The 22,338-nt window shown below is 40.7% G+C and overlaps 1 long non-coding RNA gene across 1 annotated transcript in view; it reads right to left on the bottom strand.

Annotated features, from left to right (window-relative positions):
- Positions 1 to 22,338, bottom strand: part of LOC141278734 (uncharacterized) — a 34,534-nt gene that overhangs the window by 5,687 nt on the left and 6,509 nt on the right. Inside the window, exons 3-5 of the long non-coding RNA XR_012331848.1 lie at positions 20,563 to 20,683; positions 14,471 to 14,591; positions 8,376 to 8,496 (exon numbers count right to left, since the gene is read on the bottom strand). This is a non-coding gene — a long non-coding RNA (uncharacterized lncRNA). The remainder of the gene's footprint in view (positions 1 to 8,375; positions 8,497 to 14,470; positions 14,592 to 20,562; positions 20,684 to 22,338) is intronic.

Here is a 22,338-nt window from a genome sequence, read left to right as displayed (position 1 = left end):
CCAGACCATATGGTAGCTCAATTTTTACCTTGAAATGCATGTTCTTTCTGTTCTAACTACTGGCTGTTACCAGTTTACTGCCCACCAGCAGCTACAGGGTACACAGAGTTCTCTAAAACCCGTTCAGCATGTATAATTTGTGGACTGTTTTGCTGATGATCATTCTGACTGTTGTGAGGTGAACCTTTACATAGATTGGATTTGCGTGTCTTTATTAATTTCTGACGTTAAGCATTTTTTCCATGCCCTTGCTTTGGTTAAAGAAAAAAAGAGAGAGTAGAAAAGAGAAAGTGTGTGTAAAATATGCCTGCCTCTTGAAATTGTCTTCTTGAATGGTTGCCTCTTTTGAAGTTTTTGGTCGATTTTCGACCCCAGAATTTATTTTCAGGACAGGTGTCATTTACAGGCCTGCAGTTAAGGTGAATTTTAACTGACCATTTGCACTGGGTTTAAAACTGCTGTTGGAGGAAGGCCAAAATGCTGCAGGATTTCTCCACTCTCAAATCTGGTTACTGGGTCAACAGAGCCTTCCTGGAAGCTGTGTTCCAAGGTTGGAAGTCAGAATGGCATGAGCCAGGAAGAACACCCATAATTTTATGCCCCATTATTTCTTGTGTATTTTTTAATATAATCTTTTATGACAGCAAATTTGATTGTAATGTTTGCTTTGTTCTAGGTGTGCAAGATGTGTTTGTTTTTTACACCGAGACATATATGTATTCATCTTGGAATCCATTTGCCATGTAGGTTATGACACAGTGTTGAGTAGTCTTCTCTCGGAATTCTGTAGGTCTCTGGTGAGTATATATTTCACGTGTGTTTGTATACCTCTGTCAACCCCAATATCCTAATATATCCAATCTTTACAGCTTTCCAATTGGTTAAGCATAAGTTTGTTTAATAAATCTGTGATTCCCGTTCTGTGGAAATATCTTCGTTGGTATCCATTTCTAGGTAACACCTATAATTGATATCATAGGATATGTGTCTTTCGCTTTGTGACTTACTTCAAGTTGTGTGATCACCTCCAGAGTCATCTACGGTTCTTCAAACTGCTTCGTTTCATGTTTTTTCCATGGCTCATATCCATCTGTACACGTGCCAGTTCTTTGTCCATTCGTATCTTGATGGACTTTTTAGTTGCTTCCAAGTCTTTGCTATTGTAAAACTGCTGCAGTGCAGTTTTGCCTGCCTGTGTCTTTCTAATTTTGTCTTCTTAGGCCACAGTCCCAGGTGTGGGCCTGCGGTATCATATGGTAGCTCATTGTTTAACTTTTAAAGGCACCTGCATTCTGTTTTCATTAGTGGCTCTTACCACTTTATGTCCCAGTTTAGGTTAAGGGTATGCATTTCACCACAACCCTTTCGGCATTAATTGTTCACAGTTTTTTTTGCTGATGGTCATTCTGACTGGTGTGAACTGATAGCTTTTTGTGGTTGGATTTGCATGCATGTTATAATTCCTTATATTGAGAAATTAGCCATGTCCTTTTTTTTAAAGAGTACAACTTACCTATTCAAAGAGTTTTCTGGAGTTATGTGTCATATTTTGAATATTTTAGACCATTACCTCCCTCAAGACATTTTGAGGGCAGGTGTCATTTGCAGCCCTGCATTCCTTGTGAATATCAAGTGATCATTAGCACAGGTTTTAAAACTGCTGTTGCGGGTTACAGCCACAGGGAAGCAGCATTTCTACATTCCCCACTGTGGTTACTGGGATACAGAACGCTTCTGAAAGTTGTGTTCCTCGGTTGTAAATTAGAGTAGAAGGCCCCTGGACAAACCCCCAAATTTTATGTATGCTTACTTATGTTTGTTTTTAAAATTTAATTTATATTTTTTATCAGAGTTTATTTAATTAGAGTGTTCTGATTAGGTGTATAGAATCTGGTCAAATATTCATATATATATATATATATATATGTGTGTGTGTGTGTTCATCTTCGGAACCTGTTCCTATGTAGGTTATTACAGGGTGTTGAGTAGACCTCCTGGTAACTGGTAGGTGTTTGGTGATTATGTATTTTATGTGTATCATATATATTATGTGTATAATGTGTATAATCATACACATTATATGTATAATATGTATGATTATATATTTTATACGTATGTATTTTATATGTATCAGTGATTATATAATTTATATATTTTATATGTTTATATACATATATGAGTATATGAATGTTACCTCATGTTAATATACATATACTCACACAAATGCATTTACTCATGTTATACATGAGTACAGATAGCCCATAATCCTAATTAATCCATTCCTCCCACCTTTCATTTTGGTTAACCATTAGTTTGTTTTATAAGTCTGTGAGTGTCTTTTTCTGTGGAAATATGTTCATTGGTAACAATATTAGTATAACATGTGTAAATGATACAATACGATATTTACCTTTCCCTTTCAACTTATTTCACATAATATGATTATTTCTCGGCTCATTAAAGGACATCAAAATGGCACTGTTTCATTTTTTCCAGGTTAATAATTCATTAGGTACTTGTACCACTTCTGCTTTGTCCATTTATCTGTTGATGGACATTTTGTTTGCTTCCATATCTTGGCTATTGTAAATATTGCTGCAGTGCAGGATTACCATCCTTTTCCTTTTGGTTTCTGGTCTTCTCTCGTGATAGGCCAAGCTGTGGGCATACCAGATAATATAGTAACTGCGTTTTTACCTTTAAACCCACCTCCATTCTGCTTTCACCTTCGGCTGTTACCAGTATACATTGCCCCACCAGCTAGAGGGTACACAGTTCTCTAAAACCCCTTAAGCATTTGTTGTTTGTAGACTTTGTTGCTGATGATCACTCTGATAAAACTCAACATCAGGAATTATCAGACTCATGCAAATCTAATCTACAAAGAGGTTTGAACACACAGCAGTTGAATGCCCATCAGCACTAAGTCTAGAAACACAAAATGCTGAAGGGGTTTTAGAGAACTCTGTACACTTTCGCTGCAGGTGAGTTGTTAAGTAGTAGCAGCTAATAATAAGAACACAAAGAAGCTGCATTTAAAAGTAAAAATTGAGCTATAATTCGATCTATCAGGCCCATTGCTGTGCCTATCACCTGAGAAGACCAGAATCCAAAAGACACAGGCTGGCAATCCTACACTGCAGTAATATTTACCACACCCAAGACTTAGAAGCAACCAAAATATCTATAAACAGATGAACGCATCAAGAAGACCTGGTCCATGTACACAACGGAATATTAGCCATGGAAAAGCATGAAACAGTGCTGTTTGCACCACCATAGAAGGACCTAGAGATAATCACACACCTTGAAGTGAGAAAGAAACCGAAAGAAAGACATCCTATGATATCACTTATACATGTTACCTAAAAAATGATACCCATGACCTTATTTCGAAGAAAAGGACACTCATGGATTAAGAAATCAAGATTATGTTTAACCAAACGGAAAGGTGGGAGGAATGGATAAATTAGGATATGGGGGTGTCAGACCTATACTAATACATAGGAAACCTAGAATCACCAAAGACCTATGGAATACCAAGAGAGGTCCACTCAACACTCTGTAATAACGTCCATGGGAAAGGAGGCAAAGATGAATAGATAGATACATAGCTATAATGAACCAGATTCTGTACACCTAGAACATACACAACATTTTTATCTAATTTGCTCTGAGGAAAAAGAAAAATTACGTTTAAAAAACAAACAAGAAGGAGATATAAGCTGTTAGGGGTTCGCCTTGGCACATTCTACTCTAATTTACAGCCTACTAACACGATTTCCAGGAAGCCTCTGTTGCCCAAAGGCCCTGAGTTGTAAATGGAGAAATTGTGCCGCCTTGTGGCCGTTTCCCGCAAGAGCGGCTTTAAACCACGGCTAATGGTCACTTCATACTCACAAGGACTCAGGGTTGTAAAGGACACCTGCCCTCAGAAAAATGTTCTGAGGCAGGGAGTGGCCAAAACACTTAAAAGAGAGCAAAGTTTTCAAAAAGATCCTATGAGAGGTAAGATTTACACACACTTTACAAATAAAAAGGGAAATGGATAAAAGTTCAACATCAGGAATTATTAGACTCATGCCAATCTAATCTATGAAAAACTTTCAACACACACCACTCGAATGACCCTAAGCAAAAGGTCTACAAACAATGAATGCTGAAGAGGTTTTAGAGAACTGTGTATCCTCTAGCTGCTGTTGAGGTGTAAAGGAGTAAGAGGCAATCATGAGAACACAAAGGAACTGTGTTTCAAAGTAAAAATTGAGGTACCATTCAATCCAGCAGGCCCACCGCTGGGCCTTTCACCCGAGCAGACCAGAGTCGAGAAGACACAGGCTGGCAAAGGTGCCCTGCAGCAATCTGCACAAAAGCCAAGACACGGAAGCAACCAAAATGGCCATCAGCAGATGAGTGGACAAAGGAGAAGTGGTCCATGTGCACAGCTGAATATTAGCCGTGGAAAACAAGGAAACACTGCTCTTTGCAGCACCATAGATGATGCTAGAGATAATCACAGAACATGAGGTAAGTCGGAAAGCAAAAGACAAATACCTTATGATATCACTTCTGGGTGTCATCTAACAACTGATACAAATGAACTTATTTCCACAGAGAAAGACACACACTTAGAAAACAACTATGGTTATCTAAAACGAAAGGTGGGAGCAATGGGCATATTAAGGTTAGGGCTGCCATACGTACACAAATACATATGAAATACATATATATAAGAGACTCACCATATACGAAGGGAGGTCTACTGAACACTCTGTATTAATTTACATGGGAAGAGGATCTGTACATGAATATATATATGTATGTGTGTGTGTGTGTGTGTGTATCTATCTATCTATCTATATAATATATTTTAGAAATGAACCAGAGTGTGTACACCTAGAACAAATAATATTCTAATCATTACCCTGATTACAAAAATTAAATTATAACAATGAAGAAGATGTCCTGAGACATAAACTTATGCGTTTTTTTCCTGGCACATTCCATTCTAATTTACAACCTAGGAACACGAGTTCCAGGAAGGCTCTGCTGCCCTAGTAACAAGGTTTGGGAAAGGAGAAACGCTGCCGCCGTGCGGCCGTTTCCCACAGCAGCAGCATTCAACCCAGTGCTAATGGTCACTAAATATTAACAACAATTGCAAACTTGTAAGTGACACACGCCTTCAAAAAAAATCCTGCGGTCGAAAATCGACCAAAAGTTTCAAAAGAGGGCAAGGTTTCAAGAAGACAATTTCAAGAGGTATATTTTACACGCACTGGTTTTTTTTTTTTCTTTTTAACAGCAATGACAACAAAAAAGTCACGGGAAAATGCTCATCATGAGGAAACGTTAAAGATATGCAAATCCAATCTTCAAAAACGTATCAGCTCACACCGGTCAGAATGACCATCAGCAAAAATTCTGCAAACAATAAATGCTGAAGGGGCTGTGGAGAAATGCGTACCCTCATCTCTAAGTGGGACTAAACTGGAAAGAGCCACTAATGAAAACAGAATGGAGCTGCCTTTAACAGATACCCATTGAGGCACCACAGGATTCAGCAGGCACACTCCCGGGCCTATGACCTAAGAAGACACAATTAGAAAGACACAGGCAGGCAAAACTGCACTGCAACAGTATGACAATAGGCAAGACAGGGAAGCTACCAAAAAGTCCATCCAAAGATGAATGGAAAAGAAGAACTGGTACACGTACAGATGGAATAGTAGCCAAGGAAAAAAATGAAACAATGCCGTTTGCAGCACCCTAGATGAGTCTGGAGGTAATCACAACATGAAGCAAGTCAGAAAGCGAAGGACACATATCCTATGATATCACTTAACGGTGTTACCTGAAAATTGATACCAATGAAGATTTTTCACAGAGCAAGGCAATCAAAGATTCGATCAACAAACGTACGGTTAACCAAATGGAAAGGTTTGAGGACTGGAGAAATTAGCATATTGCGGGAAACAGAGACACACCAACACATGTGAAATATATAAGCACCAAAGACCTATGGAATACCAAGAGAAGACTACTCAACATTGTGTCCTAACCCACGTGGGAAATGGATCCGAAGGTGAACAGATAATATGCATATAGGTAAAAGAACCACATCTTGCACACCCAGAACAAACAAAACATTGTAATCAAATTTGCTGTGATAACAAATAAAAATTAAATTAAGAATACCAACAAGAAGTAATGAGACATAAACCCGTGGGGGCTTTTCCTGGCCCATTCCATTCTAACTTACAGGTTGGAACATTACACCCAGGAAGGCTCTTTTGCCCTAGTAACCAGATTTGGGAATGGAGACATGCCACAGCCTTGTGACTGTCTCCTGCAAAAGCAGCTTTAAACACAGTGTTCAGGGTCTCTTACTATCCACAAGAATTGCACCTCTGTAAATGACACCTGCCCTCAAAAAAATCCTGGGTTCGAATATCGACGAAAAAATTCAAAAGAGGGCAATCTTTCAAGAAGACGATTTCAAGAGGCACATTTAACTCACATTCTTTCTTTTTGTCTTTATTTCCGTTTAACAGAAAAGGCCGTGGAGAAAGCTCCACGTCAGGAATTACTAAAGACATGCAAATGCAATCTACAAAAACGTTTACGGGACAACAGTCAGAATGATCATCAGCAAAACATCTCTAAACAATAAATGCTCAAGGGGTTTCAGACAACTGTATACCCTCTAGCTGCTGCTGGGATGTCAAATGGTAACAGCCAGTAGTGAGAACAGAAAGGAGGTAAAAATTGAGCTACCATATTATCTGGTCCGCCCACTACTGGCTCTATCACCTGAGAAGACCAGAGTCAAAAAGACACAGGCTGACAATCCTGCACTGCAGCACTATTTACCCGAGCCAAGAGCCAAGACTTGGAACAACCAAAATGTCCATCAACCGATGAATGCACGAAAAAGAAGTGGTCCGTGTACACAACGGAGTATTACTCCGATACAATAAATACAGTCAATATAAAGAACAAACATAACTAAGGAGACATAAGCTTTGTGTGTTCATCCGGGCACATTCCACTCTAATTTACAACCGAGGAACACTACTTCCCAGAAGGTACTGTTTCCCCAGTAACTAGAGTAGTCAATGTAGAAATGCTGCCGCCCTGTGGCCGTTTGCCGCAACAGCAGTTTTACAACCTGTGCTAAAGGTCACTTCGTATCCACAAGGACTGCAGGGCTATAAATGAGACCTGCCAACAAAATGTGTTGAGGGAGGTAATGGCAAAATAAATTCAAACTATGCCGCATACTTCAAGAAACTAGCTGAATAGGTAAGCTGTACTCACTCTTTAAAAAACAATAAAAATGCATGGCTATAAGCTCAATATAAGGAATGATTAGACATATGCAAATCCAGCCACAAAATGGTATCAGCTCACACCAGTCAGAATGACCCTCAGCAAAGAAATACAAACACTACATGCTCAAGAGGTTGTGAGCAAATGCACTCTCACCTTTAAGTGGCTCGTAAACTGGTAAGTGCCACTAATGAAAAGAGAACGGGGGACTTCCCTGGTGGCGCAGTGGTTGGGGGTTCGCCTGCCAACGCAGGGGACACAGTTCGAGCTCTGGTCCGGGAGGATCCCACATGCCGTGGAGCAACTAAGCCCATGCGCCACAACTACTGAGCCTGCGGCCTGGGGCCCACGAGCCACAACTACTGAAGCCCTCACACCTAGAGCCCATGCTCTGCAACAAGAGAAGCCACCGCGATGAGAAGCCAGAGCACTGCAACAAAGAGTAGCCCCTGTTCACCACAAATAAAGCCCACGCACAGCAACGAAGACCCAATGCAGCCAAAAATAAATAAATAAAATAAATTTATAAAAAAAATGAAAAGAGAACGGAGCAGCCTTTAAAAGGTAAACACTGAGATACCATATGATCCCGCAGGCCCACTCCTTGGCCTATAACCTAGGAAGACGGAAATGGAATGACACATTCAGGCAAAACTGCACTGCAGCAGTATTACAATCGCCAAGACATGGAAACAACCAAAAAGTCCATCAAGATACGAATGGACAAAGAAGAACTGGCACGTGTACAGATGGAATATGAGCCATGGAAAAAACATGAAACGAAGCAGTTTGAAGAACCGTAGATGACTCTGGAGGTGATCACACAACTTGAAGTAAGTCACAAAGCGAAAGACACATATCCTATGATATCAATTATAGGTGTTACCTAGAAATGGATACCAACGAAGATATTTCCACAGAACGGGAATCACAGATTTATTAAACAAACTTATGCTTAACCAATTGGAAAGCTGTAAAGATTGGATATATTAGGATATTGGGGTTGACAGAGGTATACAAACACACGTGAAATATATACTCACCAGAGACCTACAGAATTCCGAGAGAAGACTACTCAACACTGTGTCATAACCTACATGGCAAATGGATTCCAAGATGAATACATATATGTCTCGGTGTAAAAAACAAACACATCTTGCACACCTAGAACAAAGCAAACATTACAATCAAATGTGCTGTCATAAAAGATTATATTAAAAAAATGCACAAGAAATAATGGGGCATAAAATTATGGGCGTTCTTCCTGGCTCATGCCATTCTGACTTCCAACCTTGGAACACAGCTTCCAGGAAGGCTCTGCTGACCTAGTAACCAGATTTGAGAGTGGAGAAATCCTGCAGCATTGTGGCCTTCCTCCAACAGCAGTTTTAAACCCAGTGCAAATGGTCAGTTAAAATTCACCTGAATTGCAGGCCTGTAAATGACACCTGTCCTCAAAAAAACATTCTGGGGTCGAAAATCGACCAAAGACTTCAAAAGAGGCAACCTTTCAAGAAGACAATTTCAAGAGGCATGTTTTACACACATTTTGTCTTTTCTTCTCTTTTTTTTTTCTTTAACCAAAGCAAGGGCATGGAAAAAATGCTTAACGTCAGAAATTAATAAAGACACGCAAATCCAATCTATGAAAACGTTCACCTCACAACAGTCAGAATGATCATCAGCAAAACAGTCCACAAACAGTACATGCTGAACGGGTTTTAGAGAACTCTGTGTACCCTGTAGCTGCTGGTGGGCGGTAAACTGGTAACAGCCAGTAGTTAGAACAGAAAGAACATGCGTTTCAAGGTAAAAATTGAGCTCCCATAGGGTCTGGTAGACCCACTGCTGTGCCTATCACCTGAGAAGACCAGAAACCAAAAGACACAGGCTGGCAATCCTACACTGCAGTGATATTTACCACAGCCAAGACTTGGAAGCAACCAAAATGGCCATCAACAGATGAATGGACAAAGAAGAAGTGGTCCATGTACACAGTGGAACATGAGCCATGGAAAAGCATGAAACAGTGCTGTTTGCACCACCACAGAAGGACCTAGAGATAATCACACACCTTGAAGTGAGAAAGAAACCGAAAGAAAGACATCCTATGATATCACTTATACGTGTTACCTAAAAAATGATACCCATGAAGTTATTTCGAAGAAAAGGACACTCATGGATTAAGAAATCAAGATTATGTTTAACCAAACGGAAAGGTGGGAGGAATGGATAAATTAGGACATGGGGGTTTCAGACCTATACTAATACATATGAAACCTAGAATCACCAAAGACCTATGGAATACCAAGAGAGGTCCACTCAACACTCTGTAATAACGTCCATGGGAAAGGAGGCAAAGATGAATAGATAGATACATAGATATAATGAACCAGATTCTGTACACCTAGAACATACACAACATTTTTATCTAATTTGCTCTGAGGAAAAAGAAAAATTACATTTAAAAAACAAACCAGAAGTAAGGAGATATAAGCTGTTAGGGGTTTGCCTTGGCACACTCCACTCTAACTTACAGCCTACTAACACGATTTCCAGGAAGCCTCTGTTGCCCAAATGCCCTGAGTTGTAAATGGAGAAATTGTGCCGCCTTGTGGCCGTTTCCCGCAAGAGCGGCTTTAAACCTCGGCTGATGGTCACTTAATACTCACAAGGACTCAGGGCTGTAAAGGACACCTGCCCTCAAAAAAATGTTCTGAGGTAGGGAGTGGCCAAAAAACTTACAAGAGAGCCAAGTTTTCAAGAAGATCCTATGAGAGGTAAGATTTACACACTCTTTACAAATAAAAAGGGAAATGGATACAAGCTCAGCATCAGGAATTATTAGACTCATGCCAATCTAATCTATGAAAAGGTTTCAACACACACCACTCGAATGACCATAAGCAAAAAGTCTACAAACAATCAATGCTGAAGAGGTTTTAGAGAACTGTGTACCCTCTAGCTGCTGTTGAGGTGTAAAGGAGTAAGAGCCAATAATGAGAACGCAAAGGAACTGTGTTTCAAAGTAAAACTTGAGTTACCATTCAATCCAGCAGGCCCACCGCTGGGCCTTTCACCTGAGCAGACGAGAGTCGAGAAGACACAGGCTGGCAAAGGTGCACTGCAGCAATCTGCACAAAAGCCAAGACACGGAAGCAACCAAAATGGCCATCAGCAGATGAGTGGACAAAGGAGAATGGGTCCATGTGCACAGTGGAATATTAGCCGTGGAAAACAATGAAATACTGCTCTTTGCAGCACCATGGATGATCCTAGAGATAATCACAGAACATGAGGTAAGTCGGAAAGCAAAACACAAATATCTTAGGATATCACTTCTGGGTGTCATCTAACAACTGATACAAATGAACTTATTTCCACAGAGAAAGACACACACTTAGAAAACAACTATGGTTATCTAAAACGAAAGGTGGGAGCAATGGGCAAATTAAGGTTCGGGCTGCCATACGTACACAAATACATATGAAATACATATATATAAGAGACTCACCATATACGAAGGGAGGTCTACTGAACACTCTGTATTAATTTACATGGGAAGAGGATCTGTACATGAATATATATATGTATGTGTGTGTGTGTGTGTATATCTATCTATCTATCTATATAATATATTTTAGAAATGAACCAGAGTGTGTACACCTAGAACAAATAATATTCTAATCATTACCCTGATTACAAAAATTAAATTATAACAATGAAGAAGATGTCCTGAGACATAAACTTATGCGTTTTTTTTCCTGGCACGTTCCATTCTAATTTACAACCTAGGAACACAAGTTCCAGGAAGGCTCTGCTGCCCTAGTAACAAGGTTTGGGAAAGGAGAAACGCTGCCGCCGTGCGGCCGTTTCCCACAGCAGCAGCATTCAACCCAGTGCTAATGGTCACTAAATATTAACAACAATTGCAAACTTGTAAGTGACACACGCCTTCAAAAAAAATCCTGCGGTCGAAAATCGACCAAAAGTTTCAAAAGAGGGCAAGGTTTCAAGAAGACAATTTCAAGAGGTATATTTTACACGCACTGGTTTTTTTTTTTCTTTTTAACAGCAACGACAACAAAAAAGTCATGGGAAAATGCTCATCATGAGGAAACGTTAAAGATATGCAAATCCAATCTTCAAAAACGTATCAGCTCACACCGGTCAGAATGACCATCAGCAAAAATTCTGCAAACAATAAATGCTGAAGGGGCTGTGGAGAAATGCGTACCCTCATCTCTAAGTGGGACTAAACTGGAAAGAGCCACTAATGAAAACAGAATGGAGCTGCCTTTAACAGATACCCATTGAGGCACCACAGGATTCAGCAGGCACACTCCCGGGCCTATGACCTAAGAAGACACAATTAGAAAGACACAGGCAGGCAAAACTGCACTGCAACAGTATGACAATAGGCAAGACAGGGAAGCTACCAAAAAGTCCATCCAAAGATGAATGGAAAAGAAGAACTGGTACATGTACAGATGGAATAGGAGCCAAGGAAAAAAATGAAACAATGCCGTTTGCAGCACCCTAGATGAGTCTGGAGGTAATCACAACATGAAGGAAGTCAGAAAGCGAAGGACACATATCCTATGATATCACTTAACGGTGTTACCTGAAAATTGATACCAATGAAGATTTTTCACAGAGCAAGGCAATCAAAGATTCGATCAACAAACGTACGGTTAACCAAATGGAAAGGTTTGAGGACTGGAGAAATTAGCATATTGCGGGAAACAGAGACACACCAACACATGTGAAATATATAAGCACCAAAGACCTATGGAATACCAAGAGAAGACTACTCAACATTGTGTCCTAACCCACGTGGGAAATGGATCCGAAGGTGAACAGATAATATGCATATAGGTAAAAGAACCACATCTTGCACACCCAGAACAAACAAAACATTGTAATCAAATTTGCTGTGATAACAAATAAAAATTAAATTAAGAATACCAACAAGAAGTAATGAGACATAAACCCGTGGGGGCTTTTCCTGGCCCATTCCATTCTAACTTACAGGTTGGAACATTACACCCAGGAAGGCTCTTTTGCCCTAGTAACCAGATTTGGGAATGGAGACATGCCACAGCCTTGTGACTGTCTCCTGCAAAAGCAGCTTTAAACACAGTGTTCAGGGTCTCTTACTATCCACAAGAATTGCACCTCTGTAAATGACACCTGCCCTCAAAAAAATCCTGGGTTCGAATATCGACGAAAAAATTCAAAAGAGGGCAATCTTTCAAGAAGACGATTTCAAGAGGCACATTTAACTCACATTCTTTCTTTTTGTCTTTATTTCCGTTTAACAGAAAAGGCCGTGGAGAAAGCTCCACGTCAGGAATTACTAAAGACATGCAAATGCAATCTACAAAAACGTTTACGGGACAACAGTCAGAATGATCATCAGCAAAACATCTCTAAACAATAAATGCTCAAGGGGTTTCAGACAACTGTATACCCTCTAGCTGCTGCTGGGATGTCAAATGGTAACAGCCAGTAGTGAGAACAGAAAGGAGGTAAAAATTGAGCTACCATATGATCTGGTCGGCCCACTACTGGCTCTATCACCTGAGAAGACCAGAGTCAAAAAGACACAGGCTGACAATCCTACACTGCAGCACTATTTACCCGAGCCAAGACTTGGAACAACCAAAATGTCCATCAACCGATGAATGCACGAAAAAGAAGTGGTCCGTGTACACAACGGAGTATTACTCCGATACAATAAATACAGTCAATATAAAGAACAAACATAACTAAGGAGACATAAGCTTTGTGTGTTCATCCGGGCACATTCCACTCTAATTTACAACCGAGGAACACTACTTCCCAGAAGGTACTGTTTCCCCAGTAACTAGAGTAGTCAATGTAGAAATGCTGCCGCCCTGTGGCCGTTTGCCGCAACAGCAGTTTTACAACCTGTGCTAAAGGTCACTTCGTATCCACAAGGACTGCAGGGCTATAAATGAGACCTGCCAACAAAATGTGTTGAGGGAGGTAATGGCAAAATAAATTCAAACTATGCCGCATACTTCAAGAAACTAGCTGAATAGGTAAGCTGTACTCACTCTTTAAAAAACAATAAAAATGCATGGCTATAAGCTCAATATAAGGAATGATTAGACATATGCAAATCCAGCCACAAAATGGTATCAGCTCACACCAGTCAGAATGACCCTCAGCAAAGAAATACAAACACTACATGCTCAAGAGGTTGTGAGCAAATGCACTCTCACCTTTAAGTGGCTCGTAAACTGGTAAGTGCCACTAATGAAAAGAGAACGGGGGACTTCCCTGGTGGCGCAGTGGTTGGGGGTTCGCCTGCCAACGCAGGGGACACGGTTCGAGCTCTGGTCCGGGAGGATCCCACATGCCGTGGAGCAACTAAGCCCATGCGCCACAACTACTGAGCCTGCGGCCTGGGGCCCACGAGCCACAACTACTGAAGCCCTCACACCTAGAGCCCATGCTCTGCAACAAGAGAAGCCACCGCGATGAGAAGCCAGAGCACTGCAACAAAGAGTAGCCCCTGTTCACCACAAATAAAGCCCACGCACAGCAACGAAGACCCAATGCAGCCAAAAATAAATAAATAAAATAAATTTATAAAAAAAATGAAAAGAGAACGGAGCAGCCTTTAAAAGGTAAACACTGAGATACCATATGATCCCGCAGGCCCACTCCTTGGCCTATAACCTAGGAAGACGGAAATGGAATGACACATTCAGGCAAAACTGCACTGCAGCAGTATTACAATCGCCAAGACATGGAAACAACCAAAAAGTCCATCAAGATACGAATGGACAAAGAAGAACTGGCACGTGTACAGATGGAATATGAGCCATGGAAAAAACATGAAACGAAGCAGTTTGAAGAACCGTAGATGACTCTGGAGGTGATCACACAACTTGAAGTAAGTCACAAAGCGAAAGACACATATCCTATGATATCAATTATAGGTGTTACCTAGAAATGGATACCAACGAAGATATTTCCACAGAACGGGAATCACAGATTTATTAAACAAACTTATGCTTAACCAATTGGAAAGCTGTAAAGATTGGATATATTAGGATATTGGGGTTGACAGAGGTATACAAACACACGTGAAATATATACTCACCAGAGACCTACAGAATTCCGAGAGAAGACTACTCAACACTGTGTCATAACCTACATGGCAAATGGATTCCAAGATGAATACATATATGTCTCGGTGTAAAAAACAAACACATCTTGCACACCTAGAACAAAGCAAACATTACAATCAAATGTGCTGTCATAAAAGATTATATTAAAAAAATGCACAAGAAATAATGGGGCATAAAATTATGGGCGTTCTTCCTGGCTCATGCCATTCTGACTTCCAACCTTGGAACACAGCTTCCAGGAAGGCTCTGCTGACCTAGTAACCAGATTTGAGAGTGGAGAAATCCTGCAGCATTGTGGCCTTCCTCCAACAGCAGTTTTAAACCCAGTGCAAATGGTCAGTTAAAATTCACCTGAATTGCAGGCCTGTAAATGACACCTGTCCTCAAAAAAACATTCTGGGGTCGAAAATCGACCAAAGACTTCAAAAGAGGCAACCTTTCAAGAAGACAATTTCAAGAGGCATGTTTTACACACATTTTGTCTTTTCTTCTCTTTTTTTTTTCTTTAACCAAAGCAAGGGCATGGAAAAAATGCTTAACGTCAGAAATTAATAAAGACACGCAAATCCAATCTATGAAAACGTTCACCTCACAACAGTCAGAATGATCATCAGCAAAACAGTCCACAAACAGTACATGCTGAACGGGTTTTAGAGAACTCTGTGTACCCTGTAGCTGCTGGTGGGCGGTAAACTGGTAACAGCCAGTAGTTAGAACAGAAAGAACATGCGTTTCAAGGTAAAAATTGAGCTCCCATAGGGTCTGGTAGACCCACTGCTGTGCCTATCACCTGAGAAGACCAGAAACCAAAAGACACAGGCTGGCAATCCTACACTGCAGTGATATTTACCACAGCCAAGACTTGGAAGCAACCAAAATGGCCATCAACAGATGAATGGACAAAGAAGAAGTGGTCCATGTACACAGTGGAACATGAGCCATGGAAAAGCATGAAACAGTGCTGTTTGCACCACCACAGAAGGACCTAGAGATAATCACACACCTTGAAGTGAGAAAGAAACCGAAAGAAAGACATCCTATGATATCACTTATACGTGTTACCTAAAAAATGATACCCATGAAGTTATTTCGAAGAAAAGGACACTCATGGATTAAGAAATCAAGATTATGTTTAACCAAACGGAAAGGTGGGAGGAATGGATAAATTAGGACATGGGGGTTTCAGACCTATACTAATACATATGAAACCTAGAATCACCAAAGACCTATGGAATACCAAGAGAGGTCCACTCAACACTCTGTAATAACGTCCATGGGAAAGGAGGCAAAGATGAATAGATAGATACATAGATATAATGAACCAGATTCTGTACACCTAGAACATACACAACATTTTTATCTAATTTGCTCTGAGGAAAAAGAAAAATTACATTTAAAAAACAAACCAGAAGTAAGGAGATATAAGCTGTTAGGGGTTTGCCTTGGCACACTCCACTCTAACTTACAGCCTACTAACACGATTTCCAGGAAGCCTCTGTTGCCCAAATGCCCTGAGTTGTAAATGGAGAAATTGTGCCGCCTTGTGGCCGTTTCCCGCAAGAGCGGCTTTAAACCTCGGCTGATGGTCACTTAATACTCACAAGGACTCAGGGCTGTAAAGGACACCTGCCCTCAAAAAAATGTTCTGAGGTAGGGAGTGGCCAAAAAACTTACAAGAGAGCCAAGTTTTCAAGAAGATCCTATGAGAGGTAAGATTTACACACTCTTTACAAATAAAAAGGGAAATGGATACAAGCTCAGCATCAGGAATTATTAGACTCATGCCAATCTAATCTATGAAAAGGTTTCAACACACACCACTCGAATGACCATAAGCAAAAAGTCTACAAACAATCAATGCTGAAGAGGTTTTAGAGAACTGTGTACCCTCTAGCTGCTGTTGAGGTGTAAAGGAGTAAGAGCCAATAATGAGAACGCAAAGGAACTGTGTTTCAAAGTAAAACTTGAGTTACCATTCAATCCAGCAGGCCCACCGCTGGGCCTTTCACCTGAGCAGACGAGAGTCGAGAAGACACAGGCTGGCAAAGGTGCACTGCAGCAATCTGCACAAAAGCCAAGACACGGAAGCAACCAAAATGGCCATCAGCAGATGAGTGGACAAAGGAGAATGGGTCCATGTGCACAGTGGAATATTAGCCGTGGAAAACAATGAAATACTGCTCTTTGCAGCACCATGGATGATCCTAGAGATAATCACAGAACATGAGGTAAGTCGGAAAGCAAAACACAAATATCTTAGGATATCACTTCTGGGTGTCATCTAACAACTGATACAAATGAACTTATTTCCACAGAGAAAGACACACACTTAGAAAACAACTATGGTTATCTAAAACGAAAGGTGGGAGCAATGGGCAAATTAAGGTTCGGGCTGCCATACGTACACAAATACATATGAAATACATATATATAAGAGACTCACCATATACGAAGGGAGGTCTACTGAACACTCTGTATTAATTTACATGGGAAGAGGATCTGTACATGAATATATATATGTATGTGTGTGTGTGTGTGTGTATATCTATCTATCTATATAATATATTTTAGAAATGAACCAGAGTGTGTACACCTAGAACAAATAATATTCTAATCATTACCCTGATTACAAAAATTAAATTATAACAATGAAGAAGATGTCCTGAGACATAAACTTATGCGTTTTTTTCCTGGCACGTTCCATTCTAATTTACAACCTAGGAACACAAGTTCCAGGAAGGCTCTGCTGCCCTAGTAACAAGGTTTGGGAAAGGAGAAACGCTGCCGCCGTGCGGCCGTTTCCCACAGCAGCAGCATTCAACCCAGTGCTAATGGTCACTAAATATTAACAACAATTGCAAACTTGTAAGTGACACACGCCTTCAAAAAAAATCCTGCGGTCGAAAATCGACCAAAAGTTTCAAAAGAGGGCAAGGTTTCAAGAAGACAATTTCAAGAGGTATATTTTACACGCACTGGTTTTTTTTTTTCTTTTTAACAGCAACGACAACAAAAAAGTCATGGGAAAATGCTCATCATGAGGAAACGTTAAAGATATGCAAATCCAATCTTCAAAAACGTATCAGCTCACACCGGTCAGAATGACCATCAGCAAAAATTCTGCAAACAATAAATGCTGAAGGGGCTGTGGAGAAATGCGTACCCTCATCTCTAAGTGGGACTAAACTGGAAAGAGCCACTAATGAAAACAGAATGGAGCTGCCTTTAACAGATACCCATTGAGGCACCACAGGATTCAGCAGGCACACTCCCGGGCCTATGACCTAAGAAGACACAATTAGAAAGACACAGGCAGGCAAAACTGCACTGCAACAGTATGACAATAGGCAAGACAGGGAAGCTACCAAAAAGTCCATCCAAAGATGAATGGAAAAGAAGAACTGGTACATGTACAGATGGAATAGGAGCCAAGGAAAAAAATGAAACAATGCCGTTTGCAGCACCATAGATGAGTCTGGAGGTAATCACAACATGAAGGAAGTCAGAAAGCGAAGGACACATATCCTATGATATCACTTAACGGTGTTACCTGAAAATTGATACCAATGAAGATTTTTCACAGAGCAAGGCAATCAAAGATTCGATCAACAAACGTACGGTTAACCAAATGGAAAGGTTTGAGGACTGGAGAAATTAGCATATTGCGGGAAACAGAGACACACCAACACATGTGAAATATATAAGCACCAAAGACCTATGGAATACCAAGAGAAGACTACTCAACATTGTGTCCTAACCCACGTGGGAAATGGATCCGAAGGTGAACAGATAATATGCATATAGGTAAAAGAACCACATCTTGCACACCCAGAACAAACAAAACATTGTAATCAAATTTGCTGTGATAACAAATAAAAATTAAATTAAGAATACCAACAAGAAGTAATGAGACATAAACCCGTGGGGGCTTTTCCTGGCCCATTCCATTCTAACTTACAGGTTGGAACATTACACCCAGGAAGGCTCTTTTGCCCTAGTAACCAGATTTGGGAATGGAGACATGCCACAGCCTTGTGACTGTCTCCTGCAAAAGCAGCTTTAAACACAGTGTTCAGGGTCTCTTACTATCCACAAGAATTGCACCTCTGTAAATGACACCTGCCCTCAAAAAAATCCTGGGTTCGAATATCGACGAAAAAATTCAAAAGAGGGCAATCTTTCAAGAAGACGATTTCAAGAGGCACATTTAACTCACATTCTTTCTTTTTGTCTTTATTTCCGTTTAACAGAAAAGGCCGTGGAGAAAGCTCCACGTCAGGAATTACTAAAGACATGCAAATGCAATCTACAAAAACGTTTACGGGACAACAGTCAGAATGATCATCAGCAAAACATCTCTAAACAATAAATGCTCAAGGGGTTTCAGACAACTGTATACCCTCTAGCTGCTGCTGGGATGTCAAATGGTAACAGCCAGTAGTGAGAACAGAAAGGAGGTAAAAATTGAGCTACCATATGATCTGGTCGGCCCACTACTGGCTCTATCACCTGAGAAGACCAGAGTCAAAAAGACACAGGCTGACAATCCTACACTGCAGCACTATTTACCCGAGCCAAGACTTGGAACAACCAAAATGTCCATCAACCGATGAATGCACGAAAAAGAAGTGGTCCGTGTACACAACGGAGTATTACTCCGATACAATAAATACAGTCAATATAAAGAACAAACATAACTAAGGAGACATAAGCTTTGTGTGTTCATCCGGGCACATTCCACTCTAATTTACAACCGAGGAACACTACTTCCCAGAAGGTACTGTTTCCCCAGTAACTAGAGTAGTCAATGTAGAAATGCTGCCGCCCTGTGGCCGTTTGCCGCAACAGCAGTTTTACAACCTGTGCTAAAGGTCACTTCGTATCCACAAGGACTGCAGGGCTATAAATGAGACCTGCCAACAAAATGTGTTGAGGGAGGTAATGGCAAAATAAATTCAAACTATGCCGCATACTTCAAGAAACTAGCTGAATAGGTAAGCTGTACTCACTCTTTAAAAAACAATAAAAATGCATGGCTATAAGCTCAATATAAGGAATGATTAGACATATGCAAATCCAGCCACAAAATGGTATCAGCTCACACCAGTCAGAATGACCCTCAGCAAAGAAATACAAACACTACATGCTCAAGAGGTTGTGAGCAAATGCACTCTCACCTTTAAGTGGCTCGTAAACTGGTAAGTGCCACTAATGAAAAGAGAACGGGGGACTTCCCTGGTGGCGCAGTGGTTGGGGGTTCGCCTGCCAACGCAGGGGACACGGTTCGAGCTCTGGTCCGGGAGGATCCCACATGCCGTGGAGCAACTAAGCCCATGCGCCACAACTACTGAGCCTGCGGCCTGGGGCCCACGAGCCACAACTACTGAAGCCCTCACACCTAGAGCCCATGCTCTGCAACAAGAGAAGCCACCGCGATGAGAAGCCAGAGCACTGCAACAAAGAGTAGCCCCTGTTCACCACAAATAAAGCCCACGCACAGCAACGAAGACCCAATGCAGCCAAAAATAAATAAATAAAATAAATTTATAAAAAAAATGAAAAGAGAACGGAGCAGCCTTTAAAAGGTAAACACTGAGATACCATATGATCCCGCAGGCCCACTCCTTGGCCTATAACCTAGGAAGACGGAAATGGAATGACACATTCAGGCAAAACTGCACTGCAGCAGTATTACAATCGCCAAGACATGGAAACAACCAAAAAGTCCATCAAGATACGAATGGACAAAGAAGAACTGGCACGTGTACAGATGGAATATGAGCCATGGAAAAAACATGAAACGAAGCAGTTTGAAGAACCGTAGATGACTCTGGAGGTGATCACACAACTTGAAGTAAGTCACAAAGCGAAAGACACATATCCTATGATATCAATTATAGGTGTTACCTAGAAATGGATACCAACGAAGATATTTCCACAGAACGGGAATCACAGATTTATTAAACAAACTTATGCTTAACCAATTGGAAAGCTGTAAAGATTGGATATATTAGGATATTGGGGTTGACAGAGGTATACAAACACACGTGAAATATATACTCACCAGAGACCTACAGAATTCCGAGAGAAGACTACTCAACACTGTGTCATAACCTACATGGCAAATGGATTCCAAGATGAATACATATATGTCTCGGTGTAAAAAACAAACACATCTTGCACACCTAGAACAAAGCAAACATTACAATCAAATGTGCTGTCATAAAAGATTATATTAAAAAAATGCACAAGAAATAATGGGGCATAAAATTATGGGCGTTCTTCCTGGCTCATGCCATTCTGACTTCCAACCTTGGAACACAGCTTCCAGGAAGGCTCTGCTGACCTAGTAACCAGATTTGAGAGTGGAGAAATCCTGCAGCATTGTGGCCTTCCTCCAACAGCAGTTTTAAACCCAGTGCAAATGGTCAGTTAAAATTCACCTGAATTGCAGGCCTGTAAATGACACCTGTCCTCAAAAAAACATTCTGGGGTCGAAAATCGACCAAAGACTTCAAAAGAGGCAACCTTTCAAGAAGACAATTTCAAGAGGCATGTTTTACACACATTTTGTCTTTTCTTCTCTTTTTTTTTTCTTTAACCAAAGCAAGGGCATGGAAAAAATGCTTAACGTCAGAAATTAATAAAGACACGCAAATCCAATCTATGAAAACGTTCACCTCACAACAGTCAGAATGATCATCAGCAAAACAGTCCACAAACAGTACATGCTGAACGGGTTTTAGAGAACTCTGTGTACCCTGTAGCTGCTGGTGGGCGGTAAACTGGTAACAGCCAGTAGTTAGAACAGAAAGAACATGCGTTTCAAGGTAAAAATTGAGCTCCCATAGGGTCTGGTAGACCCACTGCTGTGCCTATCACCTGAGAAGACCAGAAACCAAAAGACACAGGCTGGCAATCCTACACTGCAGTGATATTTACCACAGCCAAGACTTGGAAGCAACCAAAATGGCCATCAACAGATGAATGGACAAAGAAGAAGTGGTCCATGTACACAGTGGAACATGAGCCATGGAAAAGCATGAAACAGTGCTGTTTGCACCACCACAGAAGGACCTAGAGATAATCACACACCTTGAAGTGAGAAAGAAACCGAAAGAAAGACATCCTATGATATCACTTATACGTGTTACCTAAAAAATGATACCCATGAAGTTATTTCGAAGAAAAGGACACTCATGGATTAAGAAATCAAGATTATGTTTAACCAAACGGAAAGGTGGGAGGAATGGATAAATTAGGACATGGGGGTTTCAGACCTATACTAATACATATGAAACCTAGAATCACCAAAGACCTATGGAATACCAAGAGAGGTCCACTCAACACTCTGTAATAACGTCCATGGGAAAGGAGGCAAAGATGAATAGATAGATACATAGATATAATGAACCAGATTCTGTACACCTAGAACATACACAACATTTTTATCTAATTTGCTCTGAGGAAAAAGAAAAATTACATTTAAAAAACAAACCAGAAGTAAGGAGATATAAGCTGTTAGGGGTTTGCCTTGGCACACTCCACTCTAACTTACAGCCTACTAACACGATTTCCAGGAAGCCTCTGTTGCCCAAATGCCCTGAGTTGTAAATGGAGAAATTGTGCCGCCTTGTGGCCGTTTCCCGCAAGAGCGGCTTTAAACCTCGGCTGATGGTCACTTAATACTCACAAGGACTCAGGGCTGTAAAGGACACCTGCCCTCAAAAAAATGTTCTGAGGTAGGGAGTGGCCAAAAAACTTACAAGAGAGCCAAGTTTTCAAGAAGATCCTATGAGAGGTAAGATTTACACACTCTTTACAAATAAAAAGGGAAATG

Source organism: Tursiops truncatus, chromosome 1 (assembly GCF_011762595.2).
Source record: "Tursiops truncatus isolate mTurTru1 chromosome 1, mTurTru1.mat.Y, whole genome shotgun sequence".
Classification (NCBI taxonomy): Eukaryota; Metazoa; Chordata; class Mammalia; order Artiodactyla; family Delphinidae; genus Tursiops; species Tursiops truncatus.
Note: the sequence above shows the minus strand (reverse complement) of the source record. Positions and strands in the feature narration are given on the sequence as shown.